The sequence below is a fragment of the Netta rufina genome (assembly GCF_964035555.1).
Source record: "Netta rufina genome assembly, chromosome: 1".
In the NCBI taxonomy this organism is placed as follows: domain Eukaryota; kingdom Metazoa; phylum Chordata; class Aves; order Anseriformes; family Anatidae; genus Netta; species Netta rufina.
Genome location: NC_140123.1, coordinates 106,292,846 through 106,319,237, shown reverse-complemented (window position 1 = coordinate 106,319,237; position 26,392 = coordinate 106,292,846). Strand labels below are relative to the sequence as shown.

The window sequence follows — 26,392 nt, the reverse complement described above, 5'->3', positions numbered from 1 at the left end:
TCAATGTTATTAGAACTGTTGGGAATTATTGTGCTTTTTAACTAATCAAGATGACTGTCTTTTATTGTTTGTTATAGTACATTTCAGTTATTTAAGTGTTTAAAGTCTTTTTCTATTGTTGAAACAATGCACTCATTATTTTCCTTCAGACTGTGTATATTAGTGCACAAGGCAATCTATCATCTCAGAACAATTTTTCCAAACACCAAAAGCAGGGATTTCTCCATAAGGTTCTCTTAACACGCACGCACACACTGCCTGCACTACTTAATTTCTGTTGTAAGCTGAAGTGAAATATATTGCAGCAGGGAAAAGAAGTCCAAATGAAATTAAAATGTGCTCGGAGAAGAATCTGTTTCACTGACTTCTGTTTTGCATAAAACAGAGAAATGTGTCTCTAGGCCAAATAAGAGCCACGGATAAGCAGCCTCCTGTGGTGTGGTGCTGCAGGGATCTTTCAGGGACACAAATCTGCAGCTCCTCTGCACAGTGAAGTGACACCCAGCTCCAGGAGCTGTGCTGCTGACCACAACCTGGGCTCAGCTACAGAACTGCTGAGCACAGAGTTTTCTTGAAAGACGCGTGCTCCAGAGTAGTGGCAGGCTCTAGACCTAAATAACTCTTAGATTATGAAGGTAAGTGTTAAGTCTTTTAGTAGGAGCAACTTCTGGAAAGGGAAAGAAGGGAATGAAGAAGGAAGGAATCTGTTGGATATTTAACTGAAAAACATTCTGTAAATACTTTATCGGTGGATTACTAGTGCAACGACTCCTCTCACAGTGTATAAAACTGTGTATAGCCAAGTGATTAACAAAAATGTTTTAGTCAAATATGCATAAATAGGAGAGTCTTACATTATACAAGAAGAGAATAGGAAGATGTAAAAGAGAGGGAGTAATTTCTTATCCATTCATAAAACTTTGTCTGTTATAGACCACTTACATGATTATAGCTTTCATGATCTACCCCTTGCAATCATCCCTGCATGTGGTCTGAAACCTTGACACATAATTGTATTCCAGTTTAAAATACTTTTCTAGTAAAAGGGCAAGAAAGCAAAGCACTGCAAATCTTCTCTCAATCAAGAAAACTAATGCCTTCTTAGAAAAACATAGCAGGAACCATGACGCATGTGAATTACTTGGACTTTTCTACCTTCTGAATTTTTTTCTACATGTACCCCCCTTTTCCTGAGTTTGGAACATCACACCTTCCTGATATACAGGGACGCATTCTACTCAGAAAATGAAAATTAATATAGGTTAGAGACATCTTCTTTTAACTCGCTGTTAGATTTTTATTGTTTTTTCTTCAGAAAACAAGGCTGGGAACTGTAATCCTTGGGTCCTGTGTTTAACCAGCCATGTTTGAGACCATGAGCCTGCCTTAGTGTTAATCAAGTCCTCCAGTTTTACATAGGGGAGTCCTCTGGCCTGGGGATGGCTGCAGCCCTGCAGCACCCTCCACACAGGATGGTTACGGGTGACTGCCCTGGCCTCACAGCCCATGGACCTGAGAGAGTGAGCTCCCTCATGAGTGCCCTGTTGACAGGAGTAGCAGGAATGGGATTTAATACCCCACCAGTGCCTTTCTGAGAGGGGCTGGAGGCTTTCTCCCTTCCTCAGCACAGGACCTGCCACTGCAAGCATGCCCAGGTGGGTGATGGACATTGGGCGGCGGTGCAAGTGCTGCCTGGTCCCCCCACACAAAAGGAATGTTATAAGATGTATAAGGCAGTGTTTAAGGCAGTGGGGGCATGTGAGGGTTTCCTGAACAGAGCACGGACCCTTCTAAAGGAGAAGCATTCTCCCATTCCAACATGCACCTGGGTATGACATCCAAGGTCAGCCTTTGCAGGGGATTGCCATCACCGAACCTGCCTCCAAGAGACTAATAGGGGTCACAAGGGAGGACTTTAAAACTCAAACCCCAGTCTGGTTGTTCTCTGGAGGCTCTCAGGATGTTAACTCAGAGACTGTGTTTTAATAGGTGTTTTCCAAGAAAGCATAAAAGTCAGAATTGAGTTAGAAGTAAACACAAGCTGAACAAAAAGGAAAAGTGAGAGGACAGCTATGTTTGTGTCATTGGAGTTTTTGTGCCTTTATTTGAATGAAGACTGAATGAAGGAAAAACTAAGTTTTTCATGTTTAAAGATTTAATGATCCATTGTTTTTCCTCCCCTATGTAATAATAATCAGTAGCACTGTGTGTGTATGCCCCGGCTTATGTGGAAAAGCCCTGGGGTATTTATTAAAACTAATCCGACAGGTTTCTATAGCAATCAGTAAGGATTTATAAAAATAGCATTAACTGTAATGCAATCTTATAGGTGAAATTGCTTCCTACCCCCACCCCCCACCCCCAATTCATGGGTGGGTCCAGTTTATGTAGCAATATGAAATTCCTGGATTTTACAGAAATATTATTGATTTGTTGTTGTTGTTGTTCTCTCTTGCCTATTAGAATTGCATTCTCTGAGGGGAAAACTGTTAGAGAGGTTTTTACTGAAAATTCTCTGACATTCCTAAAATCATTCAGATTAAGTGCAGGATGTGTAGACCCATTATCAGAAAAAGTGCATCCATTTATTTTTAATTCCATATTTATTTTCAGGTGGCTAAATGTACACAAAACAAACATAAGCTGATGGTGTCATACAGTATGTATGAATGGTGTCATACAGCAGGTATATATTTTTTTATGCATGTTAAGAGTAACGATATACCTATAGGGTGCTTCTCCCTTCCAGTTCCACATAAGTTTAGCTATGAGGCAAAGAAGGAAAACATTTGTTCATGTGGCAGGTTTTAGAGTTCAGTTTTTCTACATATTTTTCTTTCCATACATGCTTTTCAGGATGAATATATGCATCTGTTTCATACTGTTCTTAAGTGGATATACATGACATCTACAAAGTGTTTCAGTATGTTCTCCTGAAACCACTTTAAATTAGGAGAAATATTTTGTCTGTCCCACTGGGTTCTAGTGTCTCCACTCTGGATCTGAATACTTGCTTTGAGAAGTAACCACACAACAAGTAGGAAGAACATCACTTTAAATGAGGAGAGAGGAATGACTAACCCAAGCTAATTCAAGTAAAGATTTAAGTTGTTGATAAATTTCAAGGCAGTCATTGGGGGAAAGTGATGAGTTTGTATTTGACTTTCCATGATTCTTAGTATGTTACAGGACTCAGCTTTAGTTTTTTGTTTGTTTGTTTGTTTGTTTGTTTTTCCTGCTAATCAGTATTGTGGTATCCAATATATTGTTACACTTTTTATATATCATCAGTGTTTTATTATAATGATAATCATAATTAGACCCAAATGGAGTGGCTATATACACGTATATATTAAAGATGATCAGTGTTGGAAAGTATTTATAATATAAGTAAAAAGGGGGTGAAAAAAATTAGAAAGGAGGAGGTGTAACTGCACCCACTCAGTCATTGAGGCTTATTTCATATGCAAGGCACTAATATTAGACCTAAGGAGCTTATATGAAAATTTTCTACTGCATATTTGGTACGAGAGAAATGTTAAGAATAAAAAATATTTAAAAGCTGGTTTGACCACCTATATAGCATAATGTAGATGGTAGATATACCTGGATTGATTCAGCAAAAGTTTTATGGTTAAAAACAACAACAACAACAACAAAACACCAAAAAACTGTAAATATGTGAGTTGAAAGAATTGAGTCAGGAAGACAACCTTGTCTGCATCTTCACAACAGACCAATTCTCCTCTGTCAAGGTCAACATGGAAAATAATTGCATAGTTAAGATAATAATAAAAATCTGAATGACTATTTTAACTATGTGCTTAAAGAGCAGGCCAGATCACAGCATGAAAGCATATGTTTTAAATACATTGTCTTGTATTTAATTTACAGTAAGGAAGGACACCTGAAGCAGTTTTATGGAGTGCTTTGTAATCATACATGCTTCTCTATAAAGACTTTAAGGGAACGTTAGGTGACTAGCAAAAATGTAGATATTTAAAGATGAGGGTAATTAATCCTACCTGCTCCATGAGTTTGGATCTAGATGCTGAAAGGAGAACTAGGTGGTAGGACTGAGCATCAGAGTATATAATGACATCTTTATTAATGAACAGGGAAGGCAGAGGGATGGAAGTAAGGGTTCAGTTCTTTGTCAAGCTAAGGTTGCAGAGATGTTAGACAAAGCCTATTGTTTGGACAGTTGTTGTATTTAGATTAGAAAAAAATCTTCAAGTTACCCATCGTTATTTTTGTCATTAGAATCCTGGAGGTATGTACAGAAACAAACAGAAAAAGAAGGGAATCAAAGAAAAAGATCTAAGAGACTTCCCACTGAATATCAGAGGGGATACATAGAAAATCGTCCAACTAAGATAGAAGATAAATTCCATATGGGAAGGAGATGGAGAGTTTGGAAGGAGGTTCATAGAAGGAAGGGTGTGAAATAACATCATGATTTCCATGAGAAGAGCTTGTGGTCAAAAAGAACAGATGACATGCTGAATGATGTCCCCATATGCCTGAGAAGCTTTGAGAGCCACAACCCTGCAGCAGGGAGTGAGGAAACCTCAATAAGAACATAGGATAAAGCAGCCTTGACTTAAAACTATCAAATGTATTTTTCTATTTAATAGTTGATTAATGCTTCTGTAAGAGCAGATTTTCAAGAAAATAGTAAAATAATCAATATTTCCACATCAGAGTTCACATGTTTTGCCAGCCTGATCGGTTAAGTAACTGCTCAATTTTTGGGCTTCTTTTTTCATCCACAAAACAGCACCAGGGCATTTAACATCAAGTATGAGCCTCAGTAGTTTTCCATATAATCAATGGCTGCAAAGCAATCTCTAAGATTGCATTGTACTGTGTTATTGAAGTGTGTATGCATTATATTCCAGGAAGTACCACATTTCCTGTTAAATCAGCTGTGACATAAATATTGGGGATCATTAAACAGATCACAGAGTATTGCTTGTGTTACAGAGACCAGAATGATGACTTGTTAAATTAACACTATATACTCAAACATTTGCAGACAAGGATCACCACTCCTCATTAAGTAGATGCATGGCTTCTTGGCCATTCCTTGGAAAGGAATCTTTCCAAATAATAAACTTTTTAAAATTCAGTTTTCTCAAAAGCCTCTTCCAGTATACTAAGAAATCCTGTAGTTCCCATATGTGACCCAAAGTTAGCCTTTACTTTTTTTCCCCTGATTTTAGTCACAAAATCATTGTATCTCCATTCTTTTGTATAAGAAGGGATCCCATCCTTTTTCCTACATTACCTTTTTTCTTTACTGCTATGTTGTTGTGTGATCAAGAGAGTTGTTCATAGTGTATTACTACTTGTACCGTGTTAAATGGAAAGATGTCATTGGGTGAACATTTCAAGAAGCAAAGTGGAGATCTCTCTTAATTGCATAGCCATTTTTGAGGTATTTCTGATTCTATTCCAGTAATTTTACACAGGTTATCATTTTATTTATTTAAGTGTACTTGTTTTGAAAAGTGGTAGTTTTAAAAACACATTCAACAGAATACTTCTAAAGCTTTTTCAATATCAGAAGTGGAAATATAGAATAATACTTTTCCTGTTAGAAATGAAGGGTGTTTTTGACATTTCTATCAGATTAATAGAGGTAGTAAATCTGTGTCTGAGAGGAAGAGAGAAGAAGTGAAAAAGCTGTGGACTGCAACAGGAAAATAAATACGAATGCTATAAAGAAATAGTTGCTAATTGATTTGACATTCATAATAAATTATCATCTTTAGTTTAAGGATTGGCTGGAAAGGATGAGCAATCGTAGGGGGAAAAAAAAAAAACAAAAACACACATGGAACAAAAGATGAGTTTTGATAATGGGGTGCAAAGAGGTGGTAAATATGTTGCAGAATGTTGGATTGAAGAGAAGAGTGCATAAAACCATATTTCACAAGTGGAGCAGATAGGTAACAACGTATAGAAACAAGATCTTATTTTGTACACACAAGTATTCCAAGTACACTGTTAGCATGTCTCAAATTGCACTGAGTTCATGAGGTCCAACAACCTGAAGAGAAAAAACAAACACTTGTCACGCGTGCATTGTTTTTACAGTGCTAACAGCTGAATAAATCAGTAGACAACGACAACATTTTTTATTTAATTGCAGTTACAGAGTCCTTATTGCTACAGGTAATACACAGAAGAATTCTGCTTGACTTTTACATCTTGGGATAGCTAGCATTTAGGACATTTTTCATAGACTTCCCCTTTTTTAAAACTCCATCTGAGCAAGTGTGCTCCCCAGTCACTGAGGGAATGAACACAGAGCCCCATGGTACCAATTTTAAAAAGTTACTTTTTAGAGTACATCTGCAGTCTAAATCCAGGAACAGATGGTTACTGTTATTCTTATTAAAAAAAAAAAAAAAAAAAGAGAGAGAGAGAGAGAAAAGAGAAAAAAAAATCCCCTGCTCTTGTCTATCAGCAATCTCTCTGTTCACCATGTCAATCTAAACTGTGAACAAGGTCTTTTCAGTTCTATGCTTCTCTGCATAAATTCTTCTGACACAGATATTTAGTTCAGTTTAGTGTTTAGTTTCTTAATATGTATTAAAGTACTGATGTAAATATAACACCAATCAATAGAATCGCCTCACAATTATAGCAATGTCAATTAAAACATGTAGTAGCAATATTGGAGCACAGATACTCCCACTTACATAAATCTTGCCAGTTTTCATTAAGAGTTTGTAGAAAATCTCCTCCTCTGGTTATTATGTTATACTTCAAGGAAGACCTTTGATTAAAAGTTAAATGGCAAAGTGCAGTGGTTCTCAATCAGTTTTCCAGTAGCTATCAGACCGATTTAAAATAACAACACAAGGGAAAAAGAAATCAAACGAAAAGGACATTGTGTGGAAAATTTGTCTATTTATGATGTTAGAAGCAGTATTGCCCCTTGTATAACTGAGATACCTCAGGAAGATGAATTTGAACTAGAGAAGAGACAGGAAAGGGCTATTAAAATAATTAGGGAATAGGAAGCTCATTTTTAGAGAGACCTTGATAAAAGAGGAATTCAGTAAGGACTGGCATTTGTTGCTAGCCTTATGTTCTTAGGGAAAACATAGAAACAATATTTTAACTACAGAGCATGTTGACAGTACAACTTGAAGAAATCTAGTTGTTGGTAAGTAGCCCGTCTTCACAGTGTGCTCAGAACATGTGCTCATATAATGGATGATTCTTAGCTTTTACTCATATGTTACTACTTACCTGACAAAAGAATAATCAGGCATAAAATGGAACAGTTAATTTAAGGTACAAATGTAGAGTGTTCTACAGGTGTAGATTCTAAAACAGTTTTCAAACAGGAATTTGAAATCCTTTTTGCAAAGATTGAAATTTGTGATAGGCTATGTTAGGGTATGTACACTAGAGTTATTCCCTAGGATGAGCTAGTCTCATGTTTGTGTGTTCCTATTTAATTATGAGATAAAATAAAAACAAAATACATTCTCAGTACATTATACTTTCTCTCTTCCATAAGGACTGTCGCAGACAGGAACCCCTGGAGCTGATGAGAGGCTTTCTGCTGAGGGTCTCCTAGCAAGGGTAAAGACAGAGCAAACTGCTTTCAGTTCAGTGAACTGAATATGTAAAGCAATTTGTGAAGATGGTCAGAAGTGTAGATTTCTGCCAGTAGGTCAAAAGAGTATGAATTACCACAAGATAAGGGTAAAAGGAGAAATCTCTTGTGTTCTCATCAGGGAGTGTTATACAAGTTAATCTTTTGTTTTACACAGGCTATTTGTTTTATTTAAAGAAATAGGAAGTTGGTAGTTCACATGGTCTCATTAAATGCATAGCATGAAATGCAGTGTAGAGATGACAACATTTTGACAACTGTTTTTTTCCTTTTTTTTTTTTTGTATCTATAATGATGCTAAACTGTCTCGAGTATTAGAGGAATAGGAAAATTATGAAAAGCATTGTTGGTCATTTTTCATAGTAATTAACCTCCTGCTCAAGCAGTGTCAGCTGTAAGGTCAGGCCAGCCTGCTCAGTGCTTTATTCAGTTGGTGTTGAAAACTTCCAAGGATGAAGCCTGCACATCTTCTCTGAGCAACCCACACCACTGCCTGCCTGTCTTTATGGGGAAATTGTGTCTTCTTATATCCAGCACAAGCCTCTCTTGTTTTGACTTTTGCCTGCTGTCTCTCACCCTGCCATGTACTGCAGAGCCTTTCTCCGTCTCCATCCCTGTCAGTACTGGCAGGTAGCTGTTAGGTTCCCCCCACAGCTGTCTTCCGCAGGCTGAACAAGTTCTGGTCCCTCAGCCTCTCCTCACAGGGCAAGTCTTCCAGCCCTGATCATCCTGGTGACCCTCTGCTGAACTCACCCCAGTTTGTCGATGTCTTTGCTCTACTGGGGAGCCCTAGACTGGATGCAATACTCCCGATGAGTGCAGAGGGATAATTCCTTCCCTTGATCTACCACCTGTGTATTTGCGCAGCTGAGGACACTGCTGCCTGTCTCTGTTGCCAGGGCAGGCTCTAGGGTCAGCTCAGCTTGCAGAAGGCCCAGAGCCCCAGGCCTTTCTGGTAGGGCTGCACTGCAGCCTGGCAGCCCTCAACCTGGGCCTAGGCAGGGGGTTCTTCTTTCCTTACCAGGGCAGAACTTTGTATTTGTCCTTGTGGAATTTCATAAGGTTCCTGTTGGGCCAGTCTGCCACTTTGCAGGTGGTAGCCCTGTTGTTGGGCAGAGGGACTGGTTCCCCTAGTTTGGTTTAACTTGAAAACATAACGAGCATGCCCTCCTTCACCTCTTCCAGATCATTAATAAAGACCTGAAGCAGGGCAGGTCCTGGAACAGACCTGTCAGTCCTCGGCTTGTTACTGTCCTCCAGAGGGGCTGCAGTCCATTAGCCATTAACTTCTGAACTGATGATTCATCAAGTTTTTACCCATCTAGTTGTTTTTCCATCTAGGCCATAATGTCCCAGCTTGGAGACAGGAATATTATTGGAGACAGTGTTGAACCCCATACATGGAAGTCTAAAAGCAAGAGAATATATCAGGTTAGGATTTCCCATCAGAACTGATCTGTCCTTTTAGCAGTATCTGTAATTGGAACTCTTGTCTCAGAATTGAAGCTTCATACATCAACAGAGAATAAGAAAATAAAAACCAACATCTGTCAGAAGATCCAGAGTTTAATTCCATCAGATCCTTCTGGAAGTACTACCAGACATTATTTATTTCAGCACTTTTTGTTTGTACATGATGTACATGATGTTCTTGTACATCACTTATCCATAAGCCATAACAAGTTGAACCATCACCTACAGGTGTTAAAACATTGTAGAGAGCTTTTCAGAAGGAATCATATTGATTTTCAGTGACCCTTGTATAAGAAAGGAGATGTTTTTCTGTGGTGCAATGTACAATTTACTGGACAATACATTATTTATTGTGTTTCTGTCTTATACTTCCTAAAAGGCAGTGAAAAATTACTACTAAAACTCACTACTACTTTCTTTATTGCAGAAAAATCCTGAAGTATTTTGCACTCATAATTGTAGGCAGAATCCCACGTCTTAGTCTTCTTTTTTTTTTTTTTTTTTTTTCTTTTTCTTTTCACAGTACGCATCTTTTGAAGTAAACTCTCCCATATCTACACTATCTTTTTTGTCTAGGTTCTCTGCCTGTTCTCAGGCTCTTCCTCTTATTCCTATCAGATGGTTCTTGTAAGGTAATAAACTCCAGCTGCTTCAGCCTCCTGCTCCCCCTCCCCACTTTTTCCTAATTTCACAATGCGTTTTTAAATACTCAACAGGAAAGGAAGGGTTGGAGTTCAGCTGAACTTGGAATGGAGTAAATATCCCACTCAAGCATTCATAATTTACCTACCCAAAGCCCACTGAAAAACCATTTTCTTTAATTATTTCTCTCTGATGTTTAACAGAATAAGTCTGTCTGTCTTGTTTCTGGATCACTACAAAGCTAAATGAAAGACTTGTTTTTTTTTCTGTTAGGAGTTGTCCTAGTTGTTCAAGGGAAACCCAGTTGCTTTTCAGTAGATTTAAACATTTGGATAGCAAAGTATAATTTATTTTCAGGAATATTTTTTTTACTTGTATCCTGATGTGTAATGAGGTCTTTCATTATATCATATTTAAATTATTTATTTATTTATTTATTGCTTAAAACAAATGGACTCTTCACATCAATAGAAATGATAAACTTTGACAGGAAGCACAAGGAAAAGGAAGGTGAAGGTATCACGAATTTACTGATGAAGTTGTTACAAAGTGTTAGTGTTTCAGATTTTTTTATAAAACTGCAAACTGCATATTTTGCATAAAAGTTTGGTGAGGGAGGAAGATGCCTGTTTCTCTGGAAAAAAAAAGGGGGTGGGGGTGGGTAGGGAACCACAAAATTACTGTGCAGTGTTTAGATATTATATAGTTTAAGGACCATTTTTTAACGTACCATGACAGCAAGCTCACACTGGGAGGCTGAAAATGGTTTTGGGGGTATTTTTTCCTCCAAAATCATAGTCATTTAAGTATAGAAATATCTTCTGGATAATTATGAAATGGATAAAATAGGAAGAAAAATTATTCAGAAGACATTTTGTAGGAACTTATGGGAATAATGTTACCATTGCACACAATATGCACACAAGTTGTTAACATGATTTTCAGTTGTTGTCAACACATTATCACCCGTGGGATAACTGGATTTTTGTATGTAAATGCAAACACACTATTTTCATGATTTCTTAGAGATTATTAAAAATTGATTAATAAAATTATAGGCAAAACATAATTAAAACTATAAGTGTGCAATGAGAAATAAAAGTCACCCTCACTGAAAATAAAAAAAAAATCATTTTAAAATAAAGCTGATATAACATAGACCTGATGTGGCCTGTGTTATAGAATGTGGAGGGGTTTGTTCATTGGTTAGTTGGTTGGTTGTTTTTCACATTTTGAAGGCTTTGCAAAAACGTATTGAAGATTTGGAGGAAAAAAAAAATTGAAATATTCCATAATCAAATTATTTTGATTCCAGACAGACCCTCATGGAAATTCTTTAAAATTCAAGATCTTGTTAAGATTACATAAGACAGATAAAGAGTATAATCAGCTGAAAGGGAAAGTTTTATCTTGAGGGGAAGAACTTTCAGAGAAAATGTTCGTTTATGTAAAGGAGTTGTGCATTTTTCTTTGCAAACAAGATTACTTGTAACACATTGCTAACACCAGGGCAGCCATAATTTAAGCTTCACTCAGTACATCAGCACAGGGCTATTTTTTAGCTGATTAAGAATAGACAATATTGAGTTAAAAGTTTACATTAGTTTGTAATAGCACAGGGTATCAATGTACATAAATATATCTGAGGTGAAGTGCAAGGATCCAAGATCTTTTCAATGGTGCCCAGTTGCTAAGAGACAGTGTGCACAAACTGGAATATAGGAGGTTCCTTCTGACTGTCACTGAAACACTTTCCTGTGGGAGTGATGAAGCACTGGCACAAGCTGCCAAGAGAGGTTGTGGAGCCTCCCTCCTTGGAGATCTTTAAAAGCTGTCTGGACATGGTCCTACTGGAGCAGGGGAGGCTGGACCAGATGACCTCCAGAGGTCCTCTCATACCCCAATCATTCTGTAATGTAAAACTTAAAACTAAAAATAAATTAAAAAATAACAATAATCATAAAGCTTTGCTGATTTTAACCTACCTGAAGGTAAATGTTTCTTCTTGACCAAAAACGTACCTTGAAAAAATAGTAAGATGTGAGGAATAGTGAGCTCATGGAGATGCCCTTAATCTCCAAAATGCAGGGGTTTTATCTTTTCAGATGAAACCAAAAAACATCACAGATTTGGAGTTGTCAGCTCTCCCTTCCAGGAGCACAATCTAGAGCTGTAGAACCCTGTTGACAGGAATGTGCTTTTGCCTTACAAATGTGTTAGCTTTTTAACTATATAAATTTGTAAACTATATTAATTTATATAGAAATTTAATATAAGCTAATTACATGCTTACATACAGAGATACACACAAGTGTGTCAGGCCAGCTTGTTTCTGTGTTTTTATGCTTGCCCAAATACTGGATATTGATCCAAACTAGGACAGCTACAAATACAAAGAGAGTATGGACTCAGAGGGAAACAGAATAGAAAGGCTAAATGATTTTTTAGACCCATGTGACTGTAAATATAATACCTAGAAAGAACGTGTAGTGAGATCTCGTTATTAATATGTCTATAAAAGTTCTCTGAAGAATGGATGCAGCTATAGTTTTAAAATACGAATCATTAATTCTTTTGTAATACCCAGATGTAGTGTCATCTTTATGTGATTTTTACTTATCTTGTTGGAAAATGTCCTTGTGTTATGGTGAAGGTCTTTCAGTAGCTGCAGATGCTCTTAAAATCTGGTGTTCAGAAGCTGAACTGAGATAAAGAAAAAGCATCACGACACATTTATTTTGGCAGCCTTATCAAAGAGGGATGGCTGCATTTAGGCAGACAAGTGTATCAAAGTGGTGCATTTTGAAATGGCTGAGTTAGCTTTCCTAAAACTGTGTCCCTGTGATAGGCTCTACAGTGGTGCTGGCAGGGTAGTGTAGTGTTAGAAAATGTTGTACCTCCCTCAAGACACAGCTTGAACTGAATGTAGTGAGAAATTATGATTCACTACAATTTTTTGCTGCCTATATTAATTTCCCTGTAGCCATAACACATCTGTTCATAGTAAGGCTGATCCAATGCCCATCTGACTATAGTCCATTTACTTCAGCATGCAATAGATCCAATAAATACTATTTAGGGGAAGATTAAAAAAAAAAAAAAAAAGACTAAAATCTAAGTTAAGGGCATGAGTCCAATTAGAACAACATAGAATCCTAAGGTATCTGCATGTTTTGAAAAGCACTTCCCTTATTTATTTTTTTTCTGCAATGATAATGGAGAATGCAGTCCTGCAACGTATGGAGTATTTCTTAACTATATTTGTTTGTTTGCTTGTTTGTGTTTTCCAGTAGGGTAATGAACACACTTTCAATGCTATTTTATGCTTGAATACTTCAAAAAGAAGACTTTAAATTTGTCATTTAGCTGCATGGTTAAAGTGAAGTTTGAAGACATTTATCTTTCAAGAAAGTATTTTAAAATAAATAGAAAACATCTTCCTCAAAATTTGCTTTTCCATATCTGAGAATGGGTGGGTTTTGTTTATTCCTTTAGAAAATGAGATTAAAAGAATCTTTTTTTTTTTTTTTTTTTTTTTTTTTCCTGAAACTGCCCAATTTCAACATATGAACACAGAATCCATATATATCTGGGACTTGACATATAATGAGTCTGCCTTGCAAAAGAACTTATATTTTGTACTAAAATGGAATATTTCCAATAAGTGGGGTGTTTTTAGGTAAGTGTGACATGGAAGACAGTGGGTGAAGCAAAACAAATACCCGCTGACCATTTTTGTCTTCTACTGAAATGAGGCAGCAGTGGAGTTAGGAGTGCCTCAGTGATTAGCCTGCCTTTTTCTCGCAAAATGGTGTCTTATAAATGATTTAATCAGTATTTCCTGCAGTGAGGCTGGCTTCTTAATACCACTACAAATATGCAGGAAAGAATATGGATGGAAGGAAAATTAGAGTCTGGGAATGAAAATAAGATAGACTGGAACAGTTTGAATTTTTCCTGTATTTTGGAATTCAGGTGCAAGTTCAACTGGAGAGTTGGTTTTAAGCTGCTGAAAGTCAGGGCATGATACGTATTGTATGCAGTCTTATGATTTACAGGCGCTGATATGTATTCCTTAAAACAATACTGCAGATTTCTCATTTAAAGCTTTTCTTAACTAATAGGATAAATTACTGCCTTTCTTCAACTTTCATCCTAAGGAATGAAGGGACGTAATCAGTTTTCATATCCTTACCACATATATTGCTCTACTTTCATAGAAAAGGTCTTCTCTACATGCACCCATGCGTATAGAGCAAAAGAGGTGGGAAGAACTGATAAACCACCAGCATTGTTTCCTTCTCATCCTTAAGCATCCACTAATACACTTGTGTCACCAGACCACAGTCTCTAAGCTTAGAAACAACATAACCCATATTTTGGGGTAGAGCTCCAAAGACGCTGCAGATAGGTACCTAAGTCCTAGCCCTGCATTCTTGGTCTCAGTCAAGGACCTTTCTCCAATGTAAGTGAATGGAGGAGGTCTGGTAGGCCCTGGTTACCCTCCTGCTTCTCCTGCCATTAGACTGTATGGTACCTGCTGCTTCTGGCCTCACCCCAAAGTCCCCACCGGCCCTCATCCCTCTCCTTTCCATTCCACAGTTTGTTAAGCTGTACTCATTGAAAACCAAATTCAGAAGCAGCTCTACTGGAAGCAGAATCAGTACCCAGTGCCACTGAGTCACCACTACCTCTTTCCTGGGATCTTAGGCCAGTAATAGCAGCATGCTACCCTTTGTATTGGACTGATGGACAGGAACAGTTTGTCCTACATTATTTGTAAGATTCAGTGCACACACCTCAAAACAAAGCCCAGACAAACTTTCTTTTTATCAGTTAGAAAAGACTACTGTACGTGAAAAACCTACTAAAACTCAAATATTTTTAACAGTATACAAGTATCTTCTATCTCCAACAGAAAACAGCAATTACATTTGAAAAAGCACTGACAATTACAACTTCTTGTGTCTTTCCTTTGCATCATTATTAATAACATCCAGTTCTGCTCCCATTCTTGTCTTCATGATTTCTCTTACCGATAAACTTCAATATTTTATAAGCAAACTTACAGGACAGTTATATCAAAAGCAGTCTTACAAGGTATATTGAAGGCTCTGAGGGTTGCACTTATAATTGTTTATCCCATCTGAGAAAGAGGCACCAAATGTATGAGTTTTCATAGTAATGGTTTATTGCATTTTCAATCTCTAAATAGCTTAAGGCTCACCAATTGTACTGGTACTGGGACTCTCTTAACAACAGTATGCATCAGAACATATTTTAGATGGTCAGCACAGAACAACTAGGCCATGGACCTCTGGGGATTTAATCAAAAGGTTAGCAAACCTAGTACACTGTGAGCACCAACACTGATGCTAATGAGACCTCATTTAAATAGTTTCCCAGAGAAGAAGAAAAGATTACCTTCTTTGGGGAAATTAAACTTATTCTGGTGTTTTTATTATGCATCTAGTAGTATGCCATTTCCTCTATTTTCTTTTCCTTACAGATTTTCTTCTTTAATCTGGCAAGGAAATTAGATTATTAGATTTATCTAAAATATGCTGCTATTAGCACAGTAAACAATGCATTAATGAAAAAAAAAATCCACAGCTGATGCTTTTTTCTTTAGAAGAGCCTAATCCTCTATCATATTAATATTAACTAGTAAATGAAAACAGTAGAAGCATAGAATAGCTTGGATGGGAAGGGACCTTAAAGATCCAATGCCCCTGCCATGGGCGGGGACACCTCCCACCAGACCAGGTTGCCCAAAGTCCCATCCAACCTGGCCTTGAACACTTTTGGAGAAGGGACATCTGCAGCTTCTCTGGGCAACCTGTTACCATGCCTCGCCACCCTCAGAGTTAAAAAAAAAAATCTTCCTTGTATCTAATCTAAATCTCCCCTCTTTTAGTTTAAAACCATTACCCTTTGTCCTAGGTAAGACTCCCTAATAACAGAGTGTCTCCCCATCTTTCCTGTAGCACCCCTTTGGAAAGCCGCTATAAGGTCTCCCTGGAGTCGTCTTCTCTCTAGGCTGAACAACCCCAACTCTCTCAGCCTGTTTTCATAGGGAAGGTACTCCTGAACATCTTTGTGGCCCTCAGCTAGGATCACTCAGATCCATGTTTTTCTTATGCTGGGGGCCCCAGAGCTGAATGCAGTACTGGGTTAAGGTCTCACAAGAGCAGAGTAGAAGGGGAGAATTACCTCCTTTGAGCTGCTAGCTACACTTCTTTTGATGCAGAGCAGGATGCAGTTGGATTTCTGGGCAGCAAGCACACATTGCTGGCTTATGTTGAGTTTTTCATCAACCAACACCCCCAAGTCGTTCCCTTCAGGGCTGCTCTCAATCCATTCTCCACCCAGACTGTATTTGGGTTTGGGATTGCCCTGACCTAAGTGTAGGACCTTGCACTTGGCACTGTTGAATTTCAGGAGATTTGCACAGGTCCACCTCTCAAGACTGTCCCAGTCCCTCTGGATGTCATCCCTTCCCTCCAGCATGTCAACCACACCACTAAGCTTGGTGTCATCAGCAAACTTGCAGAGGGTGTTCTCAACCTCACTCTTTTCTAAAACAATGAATTCCTTGCTGAAGAACATTCAGAGAATAAAATGAGTAAAGACTGAAGTATATTATCTATGATGATAAGATTTTATAATATCAAGTTTTTTAAGTGAAAGGACTGAATTCTATTTATTTATTTATTTTTAAACATACATGGAACAACATTAAACGTGTATTAAATTAGTATCGTTTGGTGCATAAAATATTAACGTGTTAAGTCTTTATTGGCCTTTGTTTTAAAGACCACAAATAGATCTACCACATAAATGGTCTTTAAAATAAGCCCACTGAAGCTGATCCTTCAGTGCTTTGAGTGTAGATAGGTCTTTCAGCAAAACTTAATGCTGCAAAAAAATATTAGGCCAGGGTGTCTTTAATACCTACATAATCTGAGAATGATTTCCTATATGTGATCTTGCTAATTTGAAGTACCTCTGTCCAATAGAAATATCAACTTCCAACGTCATCTAATTCAACCTTACGTGACTTAAGAAAGAAACGTCAGAGCAGCTAGACACAATATTTAAACAGAAACACACACACATGCACACACACAAAAAAAGTACAGAAAACAAGCAGTAAGCAGTAGCTTCCTGCACAGACTTTGTGTCATTCTGAGGTTCTTTTTATTTGCAATGTATCCTTCCATGTACAGCATAAATCAGAAGGGGTTTGAAACAATTAAATTTCCCTTAAAGAATGATCATCTAATGAAAGCCTGGGAATATACTACTAAAATAGTAGAAATTAACTGTACCACTATACTCTAACTACATTTCACAGCTTTATGTTCCCCAAAGGTACCTGATATATGCGTTGTACTCAGTCACCTTCTGATTTATAGATAGAAATTCCTCATGCCTACTAAATCAAGCATAATACCTTTTTGTTCTACATTGTATGGCTCTCTGTGATATGATGGAAAATTCTAATTCACTGAAGACTTTTTACTGTAACACCTGATATATATCAAAAAGCTCTTTCAAATATAACCCATTCAGGATATTCTGAATTTTATGTGGTAGCTCTGTATCATTCATTTTCTTAAATGAACCCCCTTGAGATTTTCATTGTATTCAGGTGAGTGGAGTATTGAAGGGATTGTGTTATTAGCTACAACTTAAAAGAAAGAATGCAAAGATTTCTCAGGAAAATTCTTGAGGCTTTCTTTTATTTTTCAGTTGAAAAACTAGAGCACTAAATTCTGGGATATAATTTTAAACATATTTGGGAAATGTTTATTTGTTTGAAATGCCAATAGATGAAGCATTATTTTGGTAAAGGTAATTATACATGATTCAAACCTTATTAAAGACCCCCTTTGGCACTGGTAAATTTATTTGGATTGGGCCTGTTGATTTTTGCCAAGTGCTGTCTTGAATTATTCCGTACTAAAATGTTGCATACATGTTACTAAAAGCTATGGTCCCATTTATGTTGATTATTTTAACCTATAGAGTTACAAATCAATTCATAATTGTTTATGAAGATGTGGTTCAGTTCACAGTGGCCAGCAATTCAGAGGGTATTGCTTTTGATTATGAGTCCTGTATTCAGTACTGCTTAAAGCAAGGATTAAGCCTTGTAGTGATTTATATGGATCCATGCCTGGAATTTCATCTACTTGTGGATCTGACCTCTGCCTAATTCCACCCACCTTCTTCAAATATATTCTATAGGGAAAATAGTGGAAATAGACCTAGCTGGATTTAAATAAGTAGAAATTCCACTGAGATAGATGTGTAAATATGACTAACTAGTTGTTCGATTAAAGCAGCGAACATCTCATTGCTCTGTGGCTACCAGTTATGTACAACCTCTAAGAGCAGAGAGGATTGATTGTCCAGCAATCTGTTTAAATTATATAATAAACTCTGTAACATTTTTGCATGAGATTAAATAAGGTTTCTCACTCCTAAAATAAATATTTTTTTGTTTGGAAAAAGAATAAAAATATAGAAGGAAAAATACAAATGCCTAGATAAATAGTCTCTATATAAGCCAAATAGGGTTTTAAAGTAGTTCATTTTCACACATCCTCTTTGTTACAAGATAGGTACATAAATTATTGGTCCAAAACACTAAACAAATGGAGTTGTGGATTAAAGCATGTTGAATTTTGCGGATGACTGCATTAAAGAAATAATTTTCCATTGATGAACTGTAAAAATAAACAGAAATCAATGATGAAACAAGTATTGTTTCTTTGTGTGTCAGATTTAATGGATTTACATTTTAAGTATTGAAGCTGTTACTGTAGATGGAAAAAAATCTGTCTATATTAAAAATATGAGGCATGCTTTTCCTAGATAATCACATAAAGTGATAAGACAGATCTATTAAATTTCTCAAATAAACATTGTTTGAAATGCAGAGAATAGAAAATTTCATGATATTGCTACCATACATCAGAATGAATCGATACAAAGCAAGAATAAGTTTCTCAAGTGAAACAAATATCAGGAAACATCCTAGGTCCTTATTGACTTCAGCAGCCTACCAGCAACCTAATGATGCTATGCATTTTATACAATATCAAGTCACATAGCAAGGTAAGCAAAGTAAGAAACTGTTCATTCTGTCTCTAGAATACAACATCTTGGGTTCTAATTAAATAAGACTGAGCTCTACAAGGAATGAACTATAAGGGTTCATAGGAAGGTTGTGTTTCACAATTTAATTCAATCATAGTTGTTTCCATTTTTTCTTGAATTAATGGTACATGTAATTCCAACTGAATAGGAAAGAGCCTTTCATATCCATGAAAGTCATAAAGGAAACCCTATTTTAAATGACTGTTACAAATATTGCATCTTGGAGAGTAAATATAATCAAAATGAAAGGATAATATTTATTAAAGGTACTTTACATTTTAATAAACTACAGACAGTTCTTACATAAAGCATGGTTAAATAATGAAAATGGAATAAATGCTCAGCAGCATGATGTACTGAAAATCATGAGGCTTCCCTAACATTGTTATGCACTTCAGACCTTACTAGTAAATCTCTGTTGAAAAGTGAGGGAAGAGGGCCAGAGGGGTCTTCTGTACAGAACATAAACCATAATAATCAGACATTTTGGAGTCAATAAAATGTTAACATGATATGTTAAGTAGCAAAGGAAAAAAGGAGTGAATGCAGTACTTGCTTCAGAGGTAGGATCAAAAGAGTATGAATATTTTATATTGAAGGGCAAAAGCATTCTTTATTTGTCTGCATTTCTAAATGAACAAAACATCTATGATTGCAGCCCTCCTGTGAACATTTGAATGCCAACTAAATTTGACAGAGAGGAGAAAGATCTTATCTGTTCTCCAAAAGGCAGGTCTTATTCTTCTTTGACTGCTTGACAAATCAACAGACGCGTAGCTGCAGACTGCCTATAACATGGGCTGACTCCTGGCCAGCCAACGACTCCAAAACGGTAAATAGAAGACATGAGAGAGAGATGGAATATTATGATGGGCAAGGAAGACTATGGAAGAACTGATGACAGTGCATTACATGCTGTGGTAAGCATAGAGATAAGGTGCAGCACCAAACTGTGGCAATGCGGCTGGGAGAGGAGGCAAGAAACAACTCCCTGGGAAAACAGGCTTAATTGATCTGGATGTTCAGGAAATCATTTGTTTTCATGCTGGGTTCTGTACTAGTCATGCATTTTTCATTGCCAATGACACTGTGTAATTACTGCGTAATTTGAAAGAAAACTAAAATTTCCATCATTCTAAGGGAAATAACTGTTCCCATTGTCAATTTTAGGTACTTAAATATATATATTATTTCCAGAAGCATTATGTTACTCTGTGAAATTCATGCTGCAAAGCAGGTAAACAGACAAAATGTCAGGAATTGATCTCATAATAATAATTGATAGTTTGCTGTCATTTGAGAAACGCTTTCTGTAAAGTACTGTTTCTTACTGTGAAGTAAGTACATCTAGCTGAAATACCTTAAGTAAATAAAACCATTTTACCACAGCACAGCAGTAGTTATGTAGAAAGCTCTCTCACTTGAAAGCACTAGAGATTCAATGGTCCACACATATGCTTTTTATTTAAGCACAGGGACTATTGTAGAGTTTCCTCACCTTGTTGACATATTTACAAACTCTGGCAGGCCTACCAAAAAATTTTGGCTCATTCCACAATATTCTTCTAGCTGAAGGATGAAAGGTGTTGATGTGATTGTCATTACTGTTACAGAACTTGACTGTTCTTACTGGTCAAGCTCTCTGCTAAATCCAGAAACATTGAAAATCTCTTTATGAACAGGTTTTTAAAATACATTGACTTCAGAACTGAGTCAGTAATGGCAGTGTGAAAAGTCAAGGTAAGCAAACACATCACTTGTCCTAAACAGGCATCACTACTCTAACATATTGTAGCCAACACACATGCTCTGCTCACAACAGAAACCATCTGTCAGAATGGCTTAGTGCCTGCATGCTGCTGATAAGATCTTTGTCCCTACAGTATGGGTGCCAACAACAATAGACTTACTTAGGGAAATAGGGCAACCCTGTGAATAACCTCTCATCATGTAGGAAGTCCTTCTCGCTGTTAGTCTTGATGTATTGGTACCACATGCATCTTTCCAGTTATTAACAGCTGCTAATTAGCAGTAGTTGTATTCCTAATCTCATTTTTCAGATTGCATCTTGTCTAACAACTCAGCATGGTCAAAAATAGAACTGCTAGGAATAATATAAAATTGTAAGATCTCTGGAGCAGAAATTGCCCTTTTAAGAGCATCATATTGCAGTTGGCTCAGACTGAGTTTTTGGGTGTTACTGTAAAATGAACTAATCACATGATTTTCTTGTGAAAAGGACTCCTTGAATAAGAACTTCAAAAAACTATGAAAAATATATTAGTAATGAAAAATTGTCAATTTTGTTTTTTATATTACCTTAGTCTGAGAAGGAGCAAGAGCCAATAAAGGAAATAAAACCTGACAACAGGAACTTAGACTTCAAAGCTTCAATTCCATATAAAAGTCTGATGCAAAAATAAAGTCAGTTAGTTGCACAGTGAAGAAGCTGCATCCTTTATATGAAGACAGAAAATCCTACAACCTACTTGATTGCCTTGAGTGCATGTCTGTCTTGATGCTGGATTTCTATGGTAGATTTGCTTTTAGAGCCTCTTTGAAGGTCCCAGCATCAAATGCACATATATGATCCTCACTTATAGTCCTATTTATGTTTCAGCACCTTGTTTCTCACTTTATACATCAGAGATAAAGACTAGATGAGCAAGGTCAAAGAAGAGGCAGACAGTCTGCAACCTGACTTAGGTAAAAGTGCTTCTTTTACAGAAAGTACATGAAGGAATTTCTTCATGCCTTCTCTTAGTGTAAGTACAGAGTTCAGTCATGTTCCCTGTTCTTTGGTGTTTTGTCTATTTTTTTATTTCTTTTTTTATTTTTATTAATGGTCATACTTGGGTCCTATTTCCTCTCCATTGGAGTAAAGCTTATATTCTGAGGATCCATAATTCTTAAAATTCTTCCCAAACTCTGACGTGTAGGTATGTACTTGTATATATTTCTCTTTTTGTTTTAGTCAACAATGGCTTCTAAAATGTATCCTGTGGCATTTAAAAATAATATATTTTTCATCACTAAGACGCTGTAGTTAAACGTAATTTGCTTGCTTACTGTTTTTTGTTTAGATTAAAAAGAAAAATCCGTACTTGTCATGCAATTAGTCCACATAAGGAAAATGCATTTGAACAATGAAAGTTCTAGGCAATGTATGTACAACCTCTTCCTAGGTTGTATAGTAGTAGAGCCAACAGTAAAATAAGATTGTATTTATTTAATCAACCATGTTTCCAAGTGCAGCAGCAAGGGGAAATTATCATGTCTTAAAAGTTACGCATATTCTTCACAGAAACTTACATGATAAATTTAAGATGTTCCCAGACAATGTCCCTCTCCCTGTCTGATTTTTCCACTTCACACAAGAAATCAAAGGAAATAGAGTGAAAAGTAAGCAGAGATGATGAGCAAGATTATGCTGGGCTGAATATCTTGAAGCAGTCCTTTCTTATGCTGCCATATGGCATCTCTGCTCCTAGTTGAGATAACAGCAGGCTTTGGGGTCAGGAGAATTTTTGAGTTTATAATAAAACAGATAATGATGTGGAAAAGTATGTTATTCTGTGATAGTTTTATAGCGCTTCATTAGATGATGATATAGCTGATCAAGTCTGACTCCCATAGGACAAAGGGATGGGAAATCTAACACAAAATGCATTAATGACATTATCTGTAATAAGCAGGAAAAACAGAGCTTAAATAGGTGCTTAGTAAACTCAGGAAGGTATATATTGAAATCTGTTTTTCCATACACATGAATCAATTTCAGCAAATTGGCTAATCATCCTTTGTCAACTTGATTTTCCTTCTGTTCAATTTTGCAGATAATATAAAGTCAAATAGAAACTTCCTAGTTTTACATGCCTTGTTCTAGCATATGGAGAGACTTTCATTCTTACAATTAAATCAGCTGTATATTCATCAAACCTAATTACTGCAAAATAGATACAGATTCGAAGAGTGGAACTAGAATCCTAGTGTATCTGAGGAGCCTAGGCTTTTAGATGTGCCGTACATAGATTAGAATTCAAGTGAAACACTCCACTTGTGAAATACAAAATGTCTAGAAGGTAAGAGCAGCATAATAAATACGTTTAGAGCCATTTGAAAAGGCGGAATGAAATCAGATTCCTATTTAACAGTAGACTCTCCCAAGAGCTTTGAGCAGTACTCCATTACTCATTTACAAAAGCAATGAAAACATTAATTGACCTCTTGATTAGTATTTAAATAATAAATACCACAGTGGATTAATGTACTGGCCTTTTACCTCAAAGACATAGTTTAAAACTGACTTGACAAAAAAATCAATTTAATTACATGATACTAAAATTACAAGTGCCAATAGGTGAGAGTTTCCATGCACACAAGGCCACACATTACATAATCATGCCAAATTGGAATTTATTCAGTGCTTTCTCTCTTTTTTTTTTTTTTTTTTTTTTTTTTTAATGAATGCATGTGTGGTGCATGTTGAAAAAAAACAGGCTGCCACCTGCCACAGAAATATCCCACACAGCAGCTCCCATCCTTGTGAACTAAAATATTTGATTTTTTGCAAGAAACCTGAAAACTGACACAGTTCCATTATCACCTTCAGCTAATGAAAACAGATGCATTCTGGAAAGAATCATGAAATGTTTTCTATAAAGTGTTTATTTTGTACAATCGTTGTACACATAGATTTGTGGAAAATAAACTCAGATTTTATTTTTTTGGAAGACCTTTAAATGCAAGCTTGACGTTGGCCAACTCAACAGTGTCTGGACGTAGATGTTTATATTATATTAAATTAGTGCACGGGTTTCATTATGACTTTGACAGCTGGGAAATATCATAAACTGCTCTTAGTAGACTTCTACCCTAAGGAGTGGAAATCTCATGAGGTCATCTATTCCTCTGAGTTTTCTTTTATCTTAGTTTGAAACTCTGTGAAAACAGCTGGCCAAAATAGAACCAGAGAAGTGTCTGCATCCACATTTGGATAGGTCCCAGAATAAAAATCCTTAGAGGCAGCTCTGACATTTAACTTTTCTGATGAAAGCGTTTAGATGCACACTATGTTTTAGGAAAATTAGATCTGAACCCCCATACTGTGATTATCTTTTTTTTTTTTTTTTTTTTGGCTTGTAACAGGTAATTGAAAATAGTTTCCCTCAATACATTCACTGAATGTGTGGGAGAGAGAGTTCTGGTTGTGGTTGTACTGATGAGGATTTTGTTGCAAGCATTTCAGAATATATTCAGACTATATTTCTGAAACATATTTGTTAAACTTTGTTTAGACTTATCAAAAACCAAACTGCTTGCTGAAAGGACAAACTCTGCTTTCATTTATACATACCTATTTTTGATGAGTATGATTATGCTTTTAATCTGGCTGACGTTTTCTTGCAACATTGTTTTTAACAAGATTGTGGTTTGTGCTATTTTTGATAGAAACTGCCTTGTCTCATGAAGAAATCTTTGACTTCTCATTGAAAACATGAAACTTTAGTCCAAAAAATTATTTTGACTGTGTTTTATCTAAGTTGCAATCAGAATCTTCCATATATAGTTGTTGTTTTTTTTTTTTGTGTGTGTGTGTGTGTTTTTATGTTGGAAAGTTAGGAGCAAATCAGGTCTAAGTGTGCAGTTTAACTATGCACACAAATGGATTTTTTTTTTCTTAAACATGATTTTTATAATTACACAAGTACAACAGAGGGAAAAAAGAGCCTACTATCTGTATATCCAATACAAATACTGAATAAAAGTTGCTAAACTTTTTCCTTAATTGTAGTGAGCACAGTATTTCACCACCCAAATTTTGTATTTTAATTCAGTGATCTGTTGTAAGTTGATAATGCTAAATGAAGAACAAAACTGAGAACTGTAGCTATTGACCAAAAAAAATCTTAAAAGCTGTTTGCAGAAGTGATTGATAGCAATTAAGATTTTCTATGGAAGTACTGTAGACTAATCAAAGTAATCAAAAGAACTTGAGGATGAATTTGTAACATACTTCTTAGCGATGGCTATCATCCATCATTGCTTTTCATTTCTGGATATCTTCAGGATTGAGGATTCTGAGACGTCAGCTGAAACTGATGTATAATGGCAGGTTTCAGGAAGACTAAAGTCATATGTTGCTTTCTTTTTATTTTCTTTATTTATTATTTTTGCCATTTTTCAACAACTGGAGGTTCAATTCTTTTTACTAAAGGTCTCTCCTATTGAAGTCTATGTAGAAGAACAAACTATGAAAAAAAAAATCTTGTGATAAACTCATTTCTATTTTGTAACAACTATTCAGACTTTCATCGTTTGCATTTGCAGGAATTTCTCTAGCACACTGATATTTTTATTTATTTTTTATTTTTGGTCTCTACATATGTTCTAAACCTTTTGATTCATATAAAAATGGCAGTGATATTCTGTTAAAATTCAAGAGTTAACTAATTGTTGTAGGAAAAAAAAAGTGAGATTACTTCAGCTTGATTAATCTCTACTATCTTTGTGTGGTGAACATACAAATTATGGGTATTATTAAAAATCTTGTGGAAAAAATAGAAGAGCTACAGATTTTCACAACCAACAAAGTGGTCCCAGCAACTGGAAATATCTTGTGGCAAAGAGACCATATGGTAATTCCCCTTGTAATCTTCATTTTTTCTTCCCCTACTGCTTATCTCAAAGATTAGAAATTCTGTAGGAAAAAAAATCATATCTTTGTTCATTTCATAAAACACTTATGGAAGCCTTCTATGGCGCCATTTATAACTTCCCCTTCAGGCTTCGAAAGTCTTGCTAAGTGTCTTGGACAACTTTGGACTCCTGAGAAACTGCAGTTTTTTGTGCTGTTTCATGCTACAAAAAGCGCATTCAGGAAAAGCTTTTGTACGTCCATGGAAGTGACGCATTCTTGTAAGTTATTTTTTTAATTAAAGGTAAACAAAAAGAGGTCTGTTTTGAAAAGATGGATCTCACAGTTTTGGAATATTATTGCTTCTTTTGCATAAGCTGCTCTTAGATGGAAAAACTCAGTTAATTGTTTGTTAAATGTTGTCACTAACCTACTTTATGCTTCATCACAAATTCTTCCTGCTGTTCTGTATGTCATAGCTGTTTGTTCACTGTTGCATACTTCGGTTTAACCCAAAATACATAATCTAGCCACAAAAGCTACACCTGCTCTATAATAAAAGTGAATAATCACTTAACTCTACTCATGAAAATGACATACAGCTACAATGTATAAATTAGTGTTGAAATGCTGTATTTTCATTTTATTCAATTGATACTTCTTACCATTAGTCAAGAGGCAGATGCCCTGTAATTTGGAAGGGTAACGGACACATTCTACCCTAACAAGCCCAAGAAATCATAGGCATGCTGTAATTTCAGTTCGTGTAAGTGCATGAGTGTGTGAACAGTCATAATTTATGTATAAATGGATTTTGTGTTCTGTGTTTTATG

The 26,392-nt window shown here is 36.2% G+C and overlaps 1 protein-coding gene across 1 annotated transcript in view; it reads left to right on the top strand.

Annotated features, from left to right (window-relative positions):
• The window catches only part of ROBO1 (roundabout guidance receptor 1), a gene marked incomplete at both ends in the record, with an annotated part of 540,132 nt that overhangs the window by 151,736 nt on the left and 362,004 nt on the right, over nucleotides 1–26,392 (top strand). The gene's annotated exons all lie outside the window — the stretch shown is intronic.